The 7,227-nt window shown below is 47.1% G+C and overlaps 1 pseudogene; it reads right to left on the reverse strand.

Annotated features, from left to right (window-relative positions):
• Nucleotides 1–258: 258 nt before the first annotated feature.
• Nucleotides 259–3,356, reverse strand: LOC144103869 (uncharacterized; annotated as a pseudogene).
• Nucleotides 3,357–7,227: the final 3,871 nt, after the last annotated feature.

The following is a 7,227-nucleotide window of genomic DNA, read 5'->3' on the forward strand; positions in this document are numbered from 1 at the left end:
TTTTTTAATTTTCTCTCTTGAGCTGCGGCCTTCTTAGCCGTTAGCAGGTCCGTCTTCATCTGGACGTATATTTTCATGTAGGTGTTCGTGGCAGCCCACAAAATGTTGGAAATCACTTTGTCCGGGTGATGTCCGTTGCAGCAAACATCCAAATCTTCGTCATCGCTCAACAAGTGCTTCAGTAAGCAAAGGAGCTGCTCTCTCTGATGGCGTGTGGAATGGAACTGCGCGGCGTTTTCTTTTGTCGTCAATTTTTCAAGCACAATTTCTGTGTGCAGAACAGCGTTCACAACGACAGGCTGCGGAAATTTGAGCGCTCCTCTAGTGAGCCCTTGAATTAGACAGTTCTCGTCCGGTGGAATGTCCCTGTCCTCTCTAGTCAGGTTTCTTGCACAAGCTTCGCAAGGAAGTTTGTTCAAGGCGGCGTGGGCGCAGAAACCAGCTATGTAAATTATTGCGGGCAAACTTTGTTTCTTTGAATTGATGTCATCCCATGTAACCGTGATGTTGTATTGGTCTTGCAATTTTCTGCCTTCAAATGTGATGGTGCTGGACTCTGAGAGTTCTTTCATATCTGGAAATACCAGTGAGTCTTGAAGACGCAGTTTGGTTTCCGACTCAAATATTTGCTGAACAGAAATATGATAATTGGATCCAGGAAGCCGGCGGTAACGTCCAAACCTGCTCTCCAAACTATCTGTTTGAAATTTCCCCAGCAAGACATATTCAAAATTAAGCTCTTCGAGACAGTACCTGCTCAGTTCTATCAACGCATATGATGTCAGCTGGAGTGCTGCATGAGTTTCTGGAGTCAGTGAACCAGAACGGCTGCCACTCATCTTCAGGTCATTCCATGTGTCCAACCAGTCTACAAATTCACCAAGAAATTGCAGCTGCACACCAGTCATGTTTCTGACAGGCTCCTGATAAGGATCTCTGAGGTGTCGGCCTTTTGATGGTGTTTTTGTGTTCACGATGCACCACCACCTGTGTATTAAATCAATGAACTCCGCAGTATCAGCGGCATAAGGAAAGCCGGGTTTCGTACCGGGAGTCTTCAGAGCTTGTGCTACAAAAGGATTGATTACTTTGAGCGCAAGTTTCACATTTTGACGCTCAATATTTGTTGGGTGCAAGGCCTTGTATGTTAGTCCATAGGCAAATTTAGACAGGTTGTGTCGCTCTGAAGTATACAGGTCCCGAAGCGTCTGAAACGAAGCTTTTTTTATGTCAAGCTTTGATTCTGTGCTTTTAAACTCTGGATAAAGAAAAGATTTATCTGGATTTTTTTGATTGAGCCAATTGTTCCTAATGCACTTTAACAGGTGCACAGGATCCACCGCAAAAAACAACGGCCGTGCATTGTCTGCCGGATGAGGATACACTATGTCAATTGCTTTTTTTTTGGAAAATAATGACATTACTTTTCCGTTTATAGAATTGTTATCGCTTACAACCGCAATAACCTTGAGACCGGCTTTTTCAAGCCCTAAAATAACCTTTTTGAGGACTTCATGCAAGCCACTTGCCTCAATGCTGAAAACTGGCAAGATATATGCCACATCGTTGTGTCCAGAAAGCAACGACTGCGTCATAAATACGTGCGCAGTTTTGGCAGCTTCAGAGGAGTTGGATGCTGTTCCCGTGAGGGAACCTCCCTTATACTCAAAATATTGCTGTATATGGAGCTCATCCATCATAAGTGTTACCGTCCTCTCATGGGGTTTCAGAAGATTTGCTTTTTTTGTTATATAACTTTAAAAACCCTGATCACTTTGCTCTGCCGCAGGGCTAACGTTGTATTTGTTACAGAGTCTGGTGATTGTACAGGGATGAGGCAAGATAAATTTTCCAGAGCTACGAACAAATTTGTACGCATGTGGGGAAATTGTGAAAAATACGCTTGACAAGATGACAAGCTCTGAAGAATATCTAAATGCAGTCCGTTCTCTGTTGAGCAGATGAAGCTGTTCTTTTAGAAATCTTAGGGTTTCCATCTTTTCCACTGGCAGAAGGTCATCACTTGAAAGATCATCAAGAAGAGAAAAAAGTAATTGAAAGCAGGCTTTCAGTTTTTCGCCTTTCTCGCAACGGTCGGGTGCTTTGAACTGCTGCACACTTTTTAGGACGGATTCCAAACTGCGCATGTCTTCAAGTCTGTCGGGAACTGTCATTTCACCACCGCGCAGCTCAACTTTTCTCCAAAAGGCTGACACCTTCAACGAATTATTTACTACCACGGAGCGTTCGATTTCTGGGGGCGCTGAATTCTCGTTGACGTGAAAGAATGCTACGGCGGCGTCAGTTTTTCGCATCACCCAGAAGTCTGAGACGTGAAGACCTTCAAGGAGAGACAGAAGTTGCCCATACGACGAGACTTTGTTCCTGCGCTCCTCTTCTTCATGTGTCGCAAGTGACATCTCGATGGCGTCTTGCAGACGAGTTGCTTCGCGTCGTCTCCGTTTTGCATCGGGCTCCTCGCGAATCGGTGCAGAATTAGACAAGTATGATGCGCAATTTGGCAGTATCGTAGGTACCGCGTCAGGAGTGAGTCGGGTGAGGTTCATCGCAACTTCTATTGTCTTTCCATCAGCATCTGTGTACGGTGTTGTAGACCGGAGGTATTCGGGCTTAAAATGGAGCTCGCACACCTGCATAAAAGAGGAATGTTCCCTTTGAGTATATGAAATTTTTCTACGTCCTGTTTTCTTTTTTTCTTTTGCGATGTAAGTGCTATTGTTACTACCACAGATTGGCTAATTACTGCTATTGGTGCTGCTTATAAGTGCTGCTGTATGTCAGTTAACTGCCATCAACTGCAGCACGCCGTGTATCGAACTGGTTGCATGCCGTATGCTTAATGCATCCGAATGTATATTATCATTTGACATTAACAGTGATTGACATATGGGAAAATTATATTACCTTTGGATCCCGCTGTGTGTCGATGTCCAAATCATCACGCCGGATGGCCTGCTTCCATTTTATCCTCCGGTCGTCTTTTGGGAACGAGAAGACACGGACCTTCGGACCGCCGTCATAATTTCCACGGCAGTTCGGCACGCAACAGCGGCCCATCCTGGACTGCCGGAACTTTCACTGACACTTTCACGACGCAGATATGCAGCACACAACACACGTTTGCAGAAGGAAATCAGACCACGCTACGAAAAGAAACACGTGCTTAGCTTCAGAGTCAAGCTGCCGTGACAGGACACTGCACGCAGCACGTGTGTACTGACAAGCCTAGGCGGTAGTGCACCAACTTGTTTGACCGGTCACCCTACCGCCCGACCGGTCAAGGTGGGGTGACGTCAAAGGGTGCGAGGAGGAAAGTGCGGAGGCCTTAAAAAATTCGAGGAGGCTTTGGTAGAGGCCATAGACCGATGGATGGCCTCAATCGAAACGTGGCCGCCTCCATCGACATAGACCCGCGATTCGGTCCTGCTTTCCGCGGGCATCGCCAGCTGGGGAGGGAGCTTATATAAAAAATGACTTTTGTGGAATGTAAATTGCGAATTAATTTTGTCACATCCCGGTCGACTACCGAACCGCACTGTTCGGTTTTTCGATACGATACAGAGAATGAGGTGCCGTAGTGGAGTGCTCCGGAATAACTTCGACCACCTGTAAAACTTTAACCTGCACTGACATCGCACAGAAAACAGGCGCCTTTGCATTTCGTCTCTATCGAAACGTGGCCCCCGCGGCTGATATTCGAACAAGGAAACTCTGGCTCAGTAGCCGAGCATCCTCACCACAGAGCCACTCCAGCGGGTTCCGGCCTGGACGCATAATTCTATTTGTGACACAATATGCTTTTATCTGAAGAAAAGGCACAATAACTGTCACGCATCTTTGTCAGTACGTAATCCGCGTCTTGTCATAAAAATGAAATAAAAAAATATAGAGGACACATAATCTTCGCCGTAAGTGTATTATGCGATAGTAGTTGGTTATGCATTCCATTCTAAGCCTACAACGTTGTCAACACAAACGTCAATAAGCCCTACGAACACAGGCGGCCTATCGCTTCAGTGCGGCGTTTCTGCCACAACATTGTCAGCGCCAAGGCAGGCAGCGCACATCTCTCTCACCACCCCACATACCTCAAAGCGCGATTGAGTTATCAACTGACCCTGGGAGGGAGATATGCGCCTGTCCCTTCCTCAGACCACAAATTACCACCATGCAATTTTTTTACTCAGTCCCCGATTACACGGTGCAGGTTCAAGTCCCTTTCGCAAGCTAGGCTCTAACCTGACTAATAAGTTTATGCTGCACGAAACGCTAAATCGTATGACACCATCCGAAACACTATGCGGCAAACAGTTAGCATGAAACGATTTTTTTAACGCAGCCCCAGATTATTTTCGGCACGTGGTGCCGACTACACTGATGGTTTTTCCACCGAACGAGTTTTATCTGATACGGGTCCCAATTGGACTTATTTTTAGAAATGTGGAGGAGAGTTTGAGGGTTGCTTCACTTCCGCCACCGGTTGTCCTGGTATTGCACTGCCTCCGTGATCGGCCTGGGTCTTTATACCACGCGTCTTTACTATCCTGTCTTTCTATCCCATCTTTCAACTCTCCTACTATCTCCACGTGGTAGCGATTGTGGCTCGGCTTGAGCCAGTGGGCAGGCCTGTGCACTTTCCTTTTCTTTCTTCCTGGCAACAACAGACAGACAGACAGTTTTATACCCTGTCGCGTAAAATTTATCTCAGTTCTGAGTAGAGGAACGGCGCATAGCTAGTTCACTTTGTCTCTGGACGCCTGAAGCGAGCCGCAAACGGCGAATGGAACACTTCAGTTATCAGGCTTTTAGTCGGCGTATGACACGCGTGGCACACGGTTGCCTTGTTCGCCCCTGTGCTGTGCGATCTCAATGCATGGTTAATATCGTAGTTTGGGGCTAGATTACGCAACTGTGACAAATTCTGTCAAAAGTTATTGATAGTGACGTCAAAATGCCGTCATGATGAGACGTCATCACGTGACGCAACGAGGAATCAGCCAATTACCGCTGGGCGGGATCCCGAGAGCATTCGAGGGATCGTCGGCTTAATTTTTGTAAAATGAAATAAGAAATAAGCAACGATGAAAATAACTTATTTTATTTTGTCAAAACATTGTGTTTAATGTTCGAAAATATGAAGCAAAAAAAAGCGCTCAAGGTTGTGCCATTAATTTGACTGGTGGGTAACTTTCGGTGCCGCGGGGGTGTGCTGACGGCAGTAAAAAGGGCGCTTTGCACAGAAGCAGCTGTTTCACGCCGTGTTATTGTTTTTTTTTTGCGCGGCATCTGGAATCGAGGTACTGTGCGGTTGACTTAAGAGCACAGAAAAATTTCAACGAATGCAGTGAAGGCTACGTGACTACCGAGCGAACTTGCAAGAAGCGCTTGGTACAAAATCGACGAAGTCAACTTGTTGAAGTCTGTGTTGTTCGGCTCCTTCGATCGATGACAAAAATGCCAGAAGGTGAGGCGTTGCAGTATGTGACGAGTGGTTGTTTGTTTCTTTCCCCTGGGAGAGAGAAGACGGCCACGAAGTGCCATTTGCTGGGAAAAATAAAGTGCTTTGCCAGTTTATAAGCGTGTCTTATTTATATGTAGCTGTGTGTCATAGAGGTGACGACGGAACCCAACCCTTCTGCACACTAACTTTACAAATTACCTTCAAGACCTGCCGCACGCATTATCTCAACGTCGGTTGTGCGATGCCGACGTGCGCCTCGCTACCAACGGCAGCCTGAAAGCCGCCCGTGGCAAAGAAGCGCAATGCACACAGCACCTGCCGCCGCACCGACAGCGCACTCTCACGCAAACCTCCCAGTTCAGCGGTGAGTTCGACGCACAAACACTCCACATTCTGCTTCTCCAGTCGAAAAAGGCATCGAAATAGCTCGTCCGGGAAGTCAAACGCGTCTTCGTGCGCCCTCCTTCGCCGTTGATCGCGCCAGCGCATCCGCCTCAGTCGTATCGCTGCAGTACACCGCCGCCATTTTCTGTCACAAACACAACGGTCAAATTGACAGCCTCGAAACTGTGACAAAAAACTGTCAATAAGCGCCTGCATAATTAGGTGTGCAACGTCATCACTTCTGTCATATCCGCGACGTTATCAGCAGCCACCCATGACACAAATAGCTGGCCACAACCGACCAATAGAAGCGAGGCTTATTGAAACCTTTGTGAGAAGTTTTTGACAATTTTCCTAATTGACAGTTACGTAATCTACCCCTTGGTCGAAATTATATTGGAGACCACCACTAAGGCACATATTTCTTCCTTTCTTTCTCTGTTTTTATTCCTTCCCTTACGGCGTGGTTTTGGTGTCCTCCGAGGTAAGTAATCAGTCATTGCATCAATTCCTTTCCTCAAAAACCAATTTTCAGTTTTCATTTAAACCGCCCGGCCCAAGATTCTGACTGCATCAGCAAACTCCGTGTTTGTGGCTAAAAGTGCTACGCAATAAAAAATTCTTTTGGCGAAGGGAACGACCTATAACAGGCAACGAAGCGGAGGTTGCGAAACTAGTGCGTCCGCGAAACCACACTAGACCGCTACGTGTCACACGTTCTTCTTGAAACTCTGGTGTGTGTTTGGATGAAAAAAATGAATGTGGATTAGCTCAAATAATCCAAGATAAACGTGCAGCGACTGTGGCTCAGCTTGAGCCAGTGGGCAGGCTCGTGCACTGTCTTCCTTCAGTCGCAACAACAGCAGCAACAGGGGCGACTGAACCGTGTTGCAGCGCTTTCTGTACGTCTCCATTTCACAAGTCAATGGGCGTGTTACTTCTGCCTTTAGTGCATTCAGAACGCAGGTGGCAAACGGAGTCTTCATAATCATAAAAACTTCATTATCATTGAGAGACAGCCCAGAGCGCTCAAGATATGAGGGGTGCCGTAGCGAAGGGCTCTGGTAATTTCGAAAACCTAGGACTTCGGGGCGCTCAAGCCCCTGGGTCCCTGAACAACCCCACTGCAGTAAAGTGTTTATGTTCCTTCGGGCCACAATACTGGCATCCCGGTCGGGATATCGATGGTTTCTCGACCGGGTCGACGGTGCGCAGCAGAATCTCCCAGTCCTCCTAGGTTTATCATGCTCTGGGCCTCGCGGCGAAGGGTCCACCGAGCAAAAAAGAGATGTAGAGCAGAAATAAGAGGCTGGCGACGGAGTGCACAAGACGAATTGAGGAAAAGGCGTTGATAGTGAGAA

This window comes from Amblyomma americanum, chromosome 1 (genome assembly GCF_052857255.1).
Source record: "Amblyomma americanum isolate KBUSLIRL-KWMA chromosome 1, ASM5285725v1, whole genome shotgun sequence".
Taxonomy (NCBI): domain Eukaryota; kingdom Metazoa; phylum Arthropoda; class Arachnida; order Ixodida; family Ixodidae; genus Amblyomma; species Amblyomma americanum.